The sequence below is a fragment of the Megalops cyprinoides genome, chromosome 18 (assembly GCF_013368585.1).
Source record: "Megalops cyprinoides isolate fMegCyp1 chromosome 18, fMegCyp1.pri, whole genome shotgun sequence".
NCBI classification, from domain to species: Eukaryota; Metazoa; Chordata; class Actinopteri; order Elopiformes; family Megalopidae; genus Megalops; species Megalops cyprinoides.
In genome coordinates, this window is record NC_050600.1 from 31135315 (window position 1) to 31149108 (window position 13794).

Here is a 13794-nt window from a genome sequence, read left to right on the forward strand (position 1 = left end):
ATCAAGGAAACTGCAATGGCTTCAGCCATTTACCAGACATGCATCTACAGGCCCGTGTATTAAGACAAGCGAAGACACAAACCTGAATTTGATCAGTTTTGTATTTTTGAACGTATTTTTGTACAGATTATCATTCAAGAATTTTATTTGGACTGTGAAAACAACAGTTTAACATATATTATTTTCTCATTCTTTAGAATAAAACAACTGTTTTTTTAAGAAAAACAATATATATAAAAACTACATTTGATGGACTATGATAAGCTTCTTGAATCCCTTTCTGCGTGTTCTAACGGGTGATTATTGTTTCAAATGATGACACAGGTTCGTGGTGTTGCCTGTCTTTGATGGCACGTGTCTTCAGCAAAGTTTCCAGTGCATGCTGCTCTGATTTTTTGTTGGATTGTAAATAGCCAAATATCTCCAGACTACTGAAGTTGAGTGATCTTTCTTGTCGACCATGTCTTCATCCTTCGAGCTGGTCATGGGCACTGCTTTTTCTTCGGTGTCGCTCATTTCGCTTATTGCGCTCCAACTACAAGCCTGTCAGCCAATCTATCTGTAAACCAGACCACATGCTGGCCTGAATTTATACCTCTCATCGTGCAACCTAACTTGCGCAATGCATACCTCTATTCCTGCGACATGATTGGCAGTTCGTGGTTCATTTCTGTGATGCTATCTAAGCATGGGAAGTAATTAAATCGAACATTTGTTATATTTATATCGAGGAAAATTATATCGTGATCATTACTGTTATCGTTTGATCGCCCAGCCCTACTTTTGAATAAAACAGATCTGGTATTATGAAAGAATTTCAATCAGCGCTGTCAGGTGTATCGTAGCAACGCTGACAGTGCTTAAGCATTCTCTGTTTGGATAGTGGAACATAACATGACAGACAGGCTGAGGGAGAGCAGCGGGGTTTCCTTCTGCCTCATATAAATCGCCTTAATAGTCTAACCTGTAATATTTCTCTCCCATGGATTTGTACTTAAGTGATTCTCAAAATTACGGAATGAAACGCGTCCCGTATCAGTTGAATACGAACATTTTTAGTTTCCAATTACGGGATGATTCCGTATTGTACGGGACGGTTGGCAACCCTACTTCGCTATTACCATTAGGCTACTGGGGATCCGTTGATATATGGCTACACTGCTACCTAGCTGCTAACTCTAGGTAACATTACTAGCCTGCAGATTCCCCATACAATCATATGGTCTTCCCCGAATCGGACACGTTACCTTTACATTTTTTTTTAATTGTAGGCGCACATAATCGTTACTGTAGACAGATATTATTTAATATACATCTGATAGATCATGTAAAAAATTATAAAATGTAAGATTACATGATGATACGATAAAACACACTGTCGAGAATGGTCAATTTTCTGTTGGTACTGGTTAGACTACTGCCTGGTACCAAATAATCATAAATAGCCTACCGCAGCCACCTTGTGGTAAAACATATGAATGAATGCCCATTTAGACCTATTAGCAATGTTGATAGGCTAATTTAGACTGATACGCTGTGGTAGGCTACCTGCTTTTAAAGGGCTCAAATAGGCCATTTTTTGCGGCTCCAGACATATTTTTTTTCTTTCTGGCTCTATAGATAGTAAAGGTTGCCGAACCCTGTCCTAAGACGATAAGAAATGGAACTAACCTTTCTTCCCGCTAAGAAAACATTGAGGCAGAAGACTTCCGGTAGAAATGAATGTCATTGTGATTTGCTGTTGTGATTTCTGATTTGCTGTAGGCTAGTGATTTTTTATTTGCCGTTGTGAATTTTGAATTGCTGTTGTGATTATTGATTTGCTGTTGTGTTTAGTGATTTGCCGTTGTGATTTTTGATTTGCTGTTATGTTTTTTGATTTGCGGTCGTGATGTTTATTTTGCTGTTGTGTTTTTTTATTTGCGGTTGTGATTTTTAATTTGCTGTTGTGTTCCGTTATTTTGCTGTTGTGATTTTTATTTTGCTGTCGTGATTTTTTATTTGCTGCTGTGTTTTGCACTTCAGGGTTACCGTAATCATCCCAGGGATTGGTACGTGATGTCATGCTACGCTACGCCCTGCTTGATAAAAGAGCTTCGTTACTGAAAAGCTATTTAATTCAGGAAACAGCGACATTACCACCACGCTACTGAGAAATGTAGTTAAACTGGTAACGCCGCTACTTTAGCGTCGCTACTGCCCAACACTGAAAGGACAGTGGTAAAGTCATGAATTGGAAACCAGTGCCTTTAAATGATGTACTCATTTACGGTCAATAGGTGACAATATGTGTCAAGATAAGAGGTAAGGAGAAAAATTATAATTATTAAAATTTTAATTCGATTAAAGGGGCATTGTTACGTGCGGCGCACTGGGCGTGTGGAGTCTGGGCCGCCTGCGTCTCGGTTTCCCTCCCTCTCTCCTCTCACGCTCTCTCCTGACGCAGGTATCCCGCTGCGCTGCGTCCCACCTCCTCGTTCCAGCCCGGCCAACCAGAAGCGGGGCGCCCCGATTTAAAGATGCCGGATTCTTGGAGTGCTCACTCGCTGTTTTGATCATTCGTGTTTCATTACTTGCCTTACAAACTTGCCTCTACCGTGTTTTGATTTTTTGCATCGTTTATTGACCTTGTCTCGGTTTTGGTTGCATTCGGTTGTCCTGGGAGGAGGACAGGTAAGCTGGGGGATCCCCGTGTGAGAATTCACTGTGTTAGGGTTAGGTTAGAGGCGGGTGCCGCTTCTGTGTATTTTTTGGTTAAGATAGTTAGAGTAGGTAGGTTTTTGTTTGGCTCTGCCACGCTTTTTTGTTTTTGTATTCAGTTGTATTTGTATAGGTATTTAGGGTTGGTTTTTGTTTTGTTTTGTTCTTTTCTTTGGCACCGCCTGTTTGCCCCCCCCCCCTTTCCCTGTGAATGTTTGTTATTGCATATCGTCTTATAAATATTGTAAATATATCGCGCTCCCTTATACACTGCTCCCGCGTCTGTTTTTTCTTTGGTCCCTGCACTGTCCAAGCCAGCAGGCGCTGGTTGTTTCCTTTTGTATTGTGTCCTGCATACACACCCCTGGACACCATTACGCATCTGGGATGTAACAGGCATACAGAATAAAGAACTGAAGTTGACTAATTATCAACTATCAACTAACACATCTGCAATGGTTTCCATTTTAAAGCCTAACCTAGGACCAGCATGTTGGTCGAGACCCTTTCTCGCTTTCAAGCTGAAGAAAGTGTGATCTCCTCAGTCTGAACATGCAGTAGAACCCATGATCTCTGCCAATTACATAATGAAATATGAAAGCATGGGAACCAAGTGAGCTCCCCTGAAACACACAGCTCAGATTTCACATAAGTTTCATCTGCAACATTCTGTGGGAGTACTCATGCAAAATGTTGACTTCCTCCTGTACAAGACATATAGTGAACAGTCCCTGTACACAAACTGATCTCTCTGATGAGGCCATAAGCCTTATTGATTTATTGACTTTATGATTATATTATTACACTGTACAAGGTTTTTTTTTCAATTTTGGTGGAATATTTTGTCAAAATCATCACAATTAAATGCACAAAACAATTTTAATGATCTTGTTTTTCATTCCTAGATCAGACCATTTTGATTGCATTTTTTCATCTGGCAGTTTCGCTGAAAAGTTCATTGAACATCGATCACAAAGAGCTGGAAGGCAAAACTCTCTCACATTTTCTTTGCAGATATTTAACAAGCAACTGGCACTCTAAAAGAGGCGGTACTGTCATTCTCCCCAGGCTGGGACATAAAACAGCCAAAGCTGCAGACTAGGTGGATCTGTCTGAAATTGGGAAGGCCACAGGTTAATTCTACAGCAGCTCCTTCCACAGTGAAAGTCAATGAGCCTTGTCCATTTTGACTCGGATCGCCTCTTCCTGGCCGTGCTGTATGACCTCGTCTTCTGCATCGACCTTCTGCCTAGGGCTGCTGGGCCTGTACTGCCACGTGAAAGCCAACAGCATCCTGCCAGTGTTCGTCATCAACCTTCTCTTCTCCACCTCATCCACATCACCATCTTGCTCCTGTGGATCGACTACTACCTGAACAGCCAGCACTGGAGCTTCGGAAAGGACTCCTGCAGCATGGTGGCCTGTGTCTTCTACATAAGCCTTTTTGTCAGCGTCTATTTCCTGTGCTGCATAGCGCGGAGTGCTACCCCGCCATTGCCCACCCATTCCGCTTTGGTGGCTACTGCCAGCTCAGCACTGCCACGGCCGTCAGCATGACACTCTGGGCACTGGTCACCATTGGCATGTCAGCCGCCTTTTACATTGGCTACATTAGCAAGTGCATTGAGAATGTTACTGTCTCCAGAACTGTCACCACCCGTGCAAATCAAAAACCATGGTTTTCTGCAGAGGTGCGTACTTTGGTGAAAGCCAAGGATGCTGCCTTTAAGTCTGGGGACAGGGAGGCTCTCATCACAGCCAGAGCCAAACTGTCCCGGGCCAAAGCGCGCCTATGCAAAGAAGATCCACAGCAACTTCATGGACTCCAAGGACACGCAGCGCATGTGGCAGGGAATACAAACCATCACAGACTACAAACACCACCTCAGGTCTGTAGCAGTGACACTTCCCTGCCAGATGTGCTGAATGACTTCTAAGCATGTTTTGAAGCACAGAACAAGGTACTAGCAAGGAAGACAACCCTCTCCTCCAACGACCAGGTCTTCTGCCTGTCCACAGCTGACGTAAGGAATACTCTACGCAGAGTACACCCATGGAAAGCTGCTGAACCAGACAACATACCTGGTCAGGTGCTCAGAGAATGCACTGAGCAGCTGGCAGGCATTCTCACGGACATCTTCAACATCTCCCTGAGCACAGCAACAGTATCTGCTTGCCTCAAAACAACCAGGATCATACCAGTGCCAAAGAAGTCAACCGTGTCCTGCCTCAATGACTACTGGCCTGTAGCACTCACACCCATTGTGACAAAGCGCTTTGAGAGGCTGGTACTGAGGCACATGAAGGTCCATCTCCCAGACCATCTGGACCCATTGCAGAGTGCCTACTGCTCCAACCGCACAACTGAGGATGCCATCACTACAGCCCTCCACCTCACCCTCTCCCACCTGGACAGAAAGGACAATTATGCCAGAATGCTGTTTGTCACGGATTGAATGCCGTGCCATTTGTGGAAGACGCCATCGATTCCGTTTCACAACACTAAAGACATTTTTGTGAACTTGTAAATTCCCGGTGCCAATGGAACATCAGCGGGATTGGTTAAATTTTATGCTTAAAAAAGGGGGGGGGGGGGGGGGGAGAAACGAACTTTAAAAGTTTAAAAGTTTAAAAGTTGAAATGCTAATTAATGTAACTACAGTGTAGAGACGCCAGGGAGTCCTGCCGGCCAATCAAACACAGAAAAAAAAAACTCCGTAAAATTGTAAGGGAAAGTGTGTGAAAAGCATTTTGTTTATTGTTAAATGTTTCACAGGTGGGAGAAGTAATCAATGATTCTTTATGGTAATTGTAATTGGTAAATAAGGGGGGAAACGAAGGAAGTACTTACGCACCGGTTGGCCATGGTATGGCTGTAAAGGGGGGGAGGCGGGTGAAACCATGCACTTAAAAAAGGGTGGGTTTCGCCCTGGGCGAACCAAACAGTAAACAGCAGGGGGGGAATATATGTGAACACACAGCTTCTATGATGGTTGTAAATGTATTACAGTACCCCTTATTGTATGCTGGAAAAAAAATGCTACTCCTGAATAGCAGTTGTCTTTCCTTATGTGAAGTAATAGGAAATGGAAAACCATGTAAATCAAAGTATGTGTCTGAGTGTTTGCTGTATCCCAGGGGGAGGGGCTTCAGGTTTATAAGGCCTGGGTAGAGCACCCTCGGGTGTCTTTTCAAAAATGTGAAGCACGGCAGAGTACGCTAACTCTCCTGGGGTGTGCTATAGGGCCCAGTTGGGGCATAGCCTACTAGTACAAGTAAATTCAGGGTAATCTCTTTCTTTCTTTTCTTACTTTTGCTTTGCCAAGTTTTGTTGTTTGTTAGTACATGTAGCTGTTGCACTGTAAATACCTCACATTAGTAATTCGGGCATCTGTAAATAAACCACTGAGTTTGGAACTTCATCCCTCTGACGTTTTTATTACGCCAACCGGCATCCCAACACTGTTCATAGACTTTAGTTCAGCATTCAACACAATCATTCTGCAGAGACTGGTAGGTGACAGTTTTTCCCTCAGGCAGTTAGGCTCCTCCCCTCCTCGCTGCCCTCTCCTCCCCTCCCGCATTTGCACAGGAACAGAACCCCCACCCCCGGAGCACAGCATGCCCCTGCCCACTCCCCTGGACTGAGCACATAGCCACTTTAAAAAAATGCAATCTGTTTACATATTTACTTGCACTCTTTGCCTTACAATTTGATGTTGTGTTACTTTGTCTATTTATTTATTGTCTCTTATCCTGTTTATTTATTGTCCTGTGTATTTATTCAGTTGCATTGAATGTAGCACCATGGGTCCCAGGAATGTTATTTCAACCCTACTGTATACTGCATATGGATGGGCTGACAATAAAATCTCTCTGACTCTGACTCTGACTCTGACATTGGCCTGGAGGACAAGGGCAACCAGCTGTGCATGGAGACCTATGACTCGAGCCGGGAGTACGCTGCCTTCCAGCTGGCGGCCATGACTTTCTCCTGCTTCTGGCCTTCCTCATGTACATCTATGCCTCGGTTCACCGCAGACTGGCCAGTGTCACCTTGGTGCCACACCGGGAGAAGCAGAGGATCATGGGCCTGATGATGCTCATTGTGGCCATGTTCATGCTGGTCTTTGGGTCATACCAAAAATGCTGTCAAATATTCAACACAAACAGAATGTGTTCAAATAATAAATATTATCGCATGTTTTCAATATGGTTAAAAACATACAGGAATAATGTGAGCACAAAAAGTTGCTTAACTATGTAAGGGGTCCCAGTTTAACAAATGTTCACCTAACGTGCAGCTTAATCCACTTTGGCAGGAAGACTATATGCAGACATAAGCTTTAGATTCAGGTGTCTGATGAAGTGGACTCCTACTGAAACTGGGAGGTAGTTTATATTTTCAAATATTTTCTCACAATCAAGTTACTCAACTGGGGGGTCGAATTACATTCAGGCAAGCTGTTCTCCCGACATGCTCTCTGAGTGGGAAACGGCTGCAGAGGATGATGGAATTACTAATAAAATACATGCCAATGTCTGATGTCCTCTAAGGAGTCAGGCTGCAATGAAAATGAATTCCAGATTGGAGATAAAACAATACAATGGATGTGTATGCACTTATGTCTCATAGCCATTCTTACTTCAGTTAAAAGTTTGGTGCCATGTTCTTCTATAATGAATAATGAATGTTGGTTTGTGATAGCTTCTTCAGCGGTCGGCTGGCAGGGTGGCCTTATTTAATAACATAACAGACAGGCCTTGGGCTATTTTTGTCCCCCCCCCAACTAGTTCCCCAATAAATTAATTTCTCTAAATGAGTAAAAACATTATTTGCAGTCATGTCACAACAACCGGCAAATTTAGAATAAAAGGTTAATTTGGAAACAGAATATCGTTCTCCCTGATCATGTTTTGTGAGCGCGCTACTTTTACTAACTGGATCATTAACAATAAAACTCACTCTTGCCTGCACTCACTCACATTATCAACACATCACTCACAACTGGCACCTTCCCCTCCATGTTTAAGCAGGCTAGGGTAACCCCACTGCTCAAAAAATCTATGCTTAGCCCCTCCCAAATAGAAAACCACAGACCTGTCTCTATCTAAAACCCTTGAACGAGCCATTTTCATCGAGGTCTCTGCTTTTCTCTTCCAGAAAAACTTGTCCAACAAGTCCTCCCTCCTGTCTTGTCGACACCCTACGGTCACGAGAGCTGCCTCCATGTTGTCAGCCCTCATTCTTCTAGACCTGTCCGCCGCATTGGACACCATGAACCATCAGATTCTCCTGTCCACCCTAGCTGAACTGGCCTTCGCCGCACTGCACTTCGCTGGTTCGAGTCCTACCTCACAGACAGATCATTTCAGGTATCCTGGAGGGGAAGGGAGTCCAAGCCCCACCAGCTAACCACTGGGGTACCTCGGGGATTGTGCTTGGTCCCCTCCTCTTCTCTCTATATACAACTGCTCTGGGTCCGATCATCCAGGCGCATGGTTTCTCCTACCACTGCTATGCCGATGACACCCAGCTCTACCTCTTGTTCCAACCTGATGACCTCACTGTCTCAGCATGGATCTCTGCCTGTCTTTTAGATGTCTCAGCCTGGATGAGGGAGCACCACCTTCAACTCAACTTATCCAAGACTGAGCTCCTAGTGATCCCAGCCAGCCTGACGATTCAGCATGAAATCACCATTCTGCTCGGCTCAACGACACTGACTTCGTCCAGGTCTGCTAGGAACCTGGGGGTAGTGATTGATGACCAGCTGAAATTTACTGACCGCATTGCTGTGACTGCCAGATCATGCCGATTTGCATTGTACAATATCAGGAAGATCAGGCCCTACCTATCTGAGCATGCTAAGCAGCTCCTTGTCCAGGCACTGGTCATCTCAAGACTGGACCACTGCAATGTTCTTTTGGCCAGTCTACCTGCATGCACTATCAAACCTCTGCAATTGATACAGAACGCAGCTGCACATCTGGTTTTCAACTAACCAAAAAGGGCTCATGTCACACCCTTCTTAGTCTCACTCCACCGGCTCCCTGTAGCTGCCCGCATCATGTTCGAGGCCTTCATGCTCACATACAAGGTGACCAACAAAACTGCACTCGAGTACCTGTACTCACTGCTGCAACCCTATGTTCCCTCCTGACTGCTATGCTCTGCCACTGAACGGCGCCTGGTGGTCCCGTCGCATCGTGGCGTTAAAATCACTATCCAGGACTTTCTCCACCATTGTCCCCTGCTGGTGGAATGAACTTCCACACCTCATCTGTTCTACTGAGTCCCTCTCTGTATTCAAGAGACACCTGAAGACACAGCTCTTCCGCTCTTACCTGAGCACCTGCAATACCTCCCTCTATCTCCTATTAAACGATATTTGAAAAAAAAGTAATGGTTTGGCTGTAACAGTCTAATGTATTGATTTGGTGTAATGGTTTGGCTGTAATAATTTAACATACTGATTTGGTAAAATCATTACAACCAAACCATCACAACCAAACCTACGTTAAAATCATTACAACCAAATCATTACAACGTAGGTTTGGTTGCAATGGCTTAACGCACTCGCTAACTTCACCTGCTAGTTGGTACCTCGCCTGGCCAACCTTTGGAACTTGTCATGCAGTACTTCTAATATTGTGACCGTATGGTTTTTCGCTTGTGTTGTATTGTACCTCAAGTTGCTTTGGATAAAAGCGTGTAAAACCACGCAAGCACAATCAACTTGAACCTAAGCCTTAAACATGCACCTGCTCCCCGGAAAAAAAAGAAAAAAAAGCAGACATTAGACCGTTGTTTGGAGTAAAGACTAAGTATGGTAGAAGATAGGCGTGTGTGGATTTATTTAGCGACCAGTTTCACGTTAGTCATCTTTGAATAATTTGGCAACAGCAATTGTAGCCTAGGCTATTAGCTAGTTAGTTTCTATACTGTTGAAACTACTGTACGTTAAATAAAATTTGATTTCAGGATATGTTGAATTCATGTTAAACTACAATTGCAAGCACAGTAAACCCATTAAACAGGTTTTTATTTTCAAAGATAACTCGTTGACACAGCAGATTAACTGGGACGACCCAGCTAGCTACAACAGTCTTTCAAAAAGCACTGGGGCTAAAAAACATTGAGTTCAGGAGGTAACCGTAACTGAACAGTATTCTGTTTGAGTATGTCGTAAATTTTCATATATAACGTTAGCTTGTTACTTATTTCGCTGACCGCTAATGAACAAACTAATGTTAGCTAGCCAGCTGTTTTGTCACTGACATAGGCCTGTTGCCGAGGTATAGTTAGTATTAGCTAGTTAGCTAGTAATACCGGCGGTGGGAGAATGATGTGACCAACTTTGTGAAGGAAACTTCACCACAGTATTCAGTCGACATTTTAAGTTTTAGAAACTGCAGACGAATAAATGATTTAATTAAGTTAAAAAACTTACACACAGTATACTGTACTTCCATGCTTTCCTGTTGTTCAAGGACACATATTTTCATGAATGTTGCGCCTGTTTTCCCTGGCTATACAGTGAGGGAAAACCTGTCTGCTGTGTATAGTCCATATTTGGCAGTCTTCTGCTGTGATTGGATGGCATGCACCATTCATTACATCAAAGTGTGACATTTGGTTATGTGGATTAGTGTCATACATTTCACTCCACGAGGAAAATAACATATATGTAGGCCTAATGAGACACATCCAAATGTTGGGTGACACACCTTCATGTTGAGCAAACTCTGCCCCAGATCTGCATCTCCTATGTCCAGATGAGCTTAGTAGTAACAGAGTGCAGCTCTTCTTGAAAGCACTTAAGCAGTGTTTACACACACATACCTTCTTATTTCAAGCCATCCTGATATTGCATTATTCCTTAATCAAGATATATGTAGGGCCGCCCCCTAATAGTCGACCAAACGTTAGTCGATGAGAAGAGTCTTAGCTGAACCAAGTTTTCATTGGTCGGTTAGTCGCAGAAAAAACCCCTCAAACTACATTCGGAGCTGCGCCTTGTCGTTAAAAAGTTATTAGACTATGTCGGGCAGGAAATCATCCAAAGTGTGGGATCATTTCGAGCGTGTAAAAGACGACCCCAATAAGGTGACATGCAAACTCTGCATGTGTAACGTGGGTAGGCTGTCCTCTTACTTTACGTGGCGTAGATAATTGGGGTGTGGTAGCTTACGCATAGCCACTTAGTTTTCCTTATTTAAGTTGCGTATACCTGCCTGTTTAGCGACCTTGCTTCTGCTTCCGGATCTGTGCATCTCCCGTTTCCTGTCTGTGCAGTGATGTTGGACCGCACGCTATCAGCTGTCCTGTGTCCTGGGCTTGCCTACCGAGGTAATCTTTACCCTGTCGGGTGTATAGGTAGGTATAGTTCATAGCGGCATTAAACGGGAAGTGCATGCGGATATGTCAACACATGTATTATTAACTTAATGCTTTTATGTTTGTTCAGAGTATCGGTCGGCCAGTGCTGGAGCCATAGTTTGCCTCTGTCTGTGAGCTCTTGGGAGTAGTGGCTCCTGTTGTGTTTAGTCGAGGTAATGATTCATGGCGTAAGTTTGTTTCTCCAGCATTTACGGTAATTCCTGTGTTTATAATGCGTGCGACGATGCAGAGTTGATTGTTGTGTCCTTGTGTTTTAGGTTGTTCCCTCCTGCAACACTAGCTGCTGTTTTGCCTCTCGATAGTTCCGCCGTCAGCGGAGTGGGTTAGGTTAGACTGCGGGAACTCCTAGTGTTTTATGAGTGTGGCGGCGTGTTTCTACCCGCAATCCAACGCAAACCAACGGGTCGTAGGTAGTTTTAACCGCTTGTTTTAGAACGATTTTAGTATAGTGGGCAAGGAGCTGTTTTGTGGGTCGGTTAGCATATTGGTATTCCTCTTCACTGTGTGTCTTACTGCTAACTGCACTTTATCACGTAGGCATGCGCTGGCGGTTTGAGAGTGAATGAGAGAGCACTTGGGTGAGTATTTTTCACATGCGGGTATCCCTAGTGGTGAGTATACTTCTCCCTAACCAGCTCTTAGCCCAATTTTAGTAGTATAGTATTTTTATATATTTAAACTGTGTAATGATGGAATGTATTTAAATAAATTGACTTTTCTCAACTTTAATAAATTCATTGTGCTTCCCAGAATCACGTCTCTGGCTTATCCTTATAGAAGAACTGGAGGGAAACCTTTTTTTGTAGCGCAGGTGTATACTTGGGGTTTACATACATAAACTATTTCCTTGGGCGAAACTCCCAAGGTGGCGTAGTTGAGCTTTGCCTGTGCCCCACACCTCATGGTTACACATGCAAAGATTCGCCTATCATTCGTCGCACTCAAACATGACTTAACGGGACGAAAATAACACGGCGATTTTCTCCGAGCCCATACAAGTCTGATATGCCTGACTGTGTCAGCATGTACAACATGCAACACTTACCAGAACCTCGAAAAATCGCGTGGATACATGGTACTTTCACAGAGTTATACCCGAGAAGCTGTTTTCGATCACGGAAAGTAAATTCACTCAAGCGGTAATATTTTTTTTTTATTTTTGAATGACAAATTGTCTGTTGTTTCATGTGTCATCATGATCATTTGACAGATTAATTAGTACTTTAAGTACTAATAAGGTTTGCCATGTCAGAATTTCTCAGTTTAAAAGCAAGTCAGGTTTAACTGTCAGGAGTCATTATCAGGACGATTGTAACGGTTGTTTCTTTCGTCCCTCTACAATAACAACTAAACTTATTACTATACCGAAGTCGTTCCACATTTGTACAAAATAGCACCTGGTATTGATAGAACACACACGTGAGTTATTAACAAAAATTAGTTTCTGTAACGTTATCTTTTAAAATGACGTTTATCTGAAAAGTTACTTCGTCCCAGCTCTCCCCTAAGTAGCCTAACGTTACTATCCCTTTCGCACGTAACTTATTTTTATGCAATGTAGCACGCTGTTAAGTTACATGGTTCGTTATGTTTTCAATCGCGTTATTAAGCTTCTCATAGTTTTCACTTAGTATTATAGCTAGCTATATTTAACGTGAAATCACTTTCCAATCTAGTTTTCTAATCGCACGGCTAATCACACCGGTGTAACCGTGTGCGCGAAAGGGTTATTCCACTATGCTAAATAATAGCCTAATGGACATTACCAATTTGCAAAGTTAAGGCTATATGCAGATAAATAAATATATTGTCATATGCACTATTAGGCTTATCCAAGTGTTCATGGGGACTGGGGAAGCTAAATTACCTCGCTTACTGCATGTTTAACTTCATGTTCCGTTTTTTAACATTTGTTTTATAAGTTATTGTGTTGGTGTTAGAAGTTCATAAGTTGTATTAAGTTATGCTGTGTTGAAAAAAATTAACAAAATGTTCAGTCTCCTTGCTGGTTGTTCCGACGCCGTTAGCATTGTCATTAACAGGCAGCTCGCTTCGTGCGTGGGCTTGTAAAATTACACGGTATACGGTTTTGTATTTCTCTGTAATGTACCAGTGTTGATGTTACTTATAGCATCCTTCCTCAGCCCTGGAACTCAAACCATTTTCTAATGCCCCCAAAGTATATATTTATGCTAAATAATTAATGTCATACACGTGTGACGATTAGTCGACTAATGGCTTGAACTAACGACTACTAGTCGACTAGGAAAATCTGTGGTCGGGGGCAGCCCTAGGTATATGCTCCTTTAAGGACTGGGATTATCTATAGACATAAAATTCATAGCAAGTTGTGTCCCCCCCAATATCAAACTCTCTCCTACGCCCTTGGCGGTAACAGTTCTCCGAGTTAAAGCTTCACAGACAGAAATGCTGCCGGATTCCATCTCCACCAAATAAAGTTTTTCTCCAAGTGCGCTTTTGGTCCGGCTCATTTACTTTTAAAATTATACGAAAATCTAACAGCACCAATTTAATCATTTGTGTAGAGGGAGATTTAACCACACATAAATGTGAAGGCAATATTAATCATGTGCTTGATTATTCATTTGCCCTGCTGTAACAAAGGCGTTAGCCTAGCATAGGACTCAAGCAGCCACCTTTTCTTTTTTAGTTCCATATCAACAGAGTAC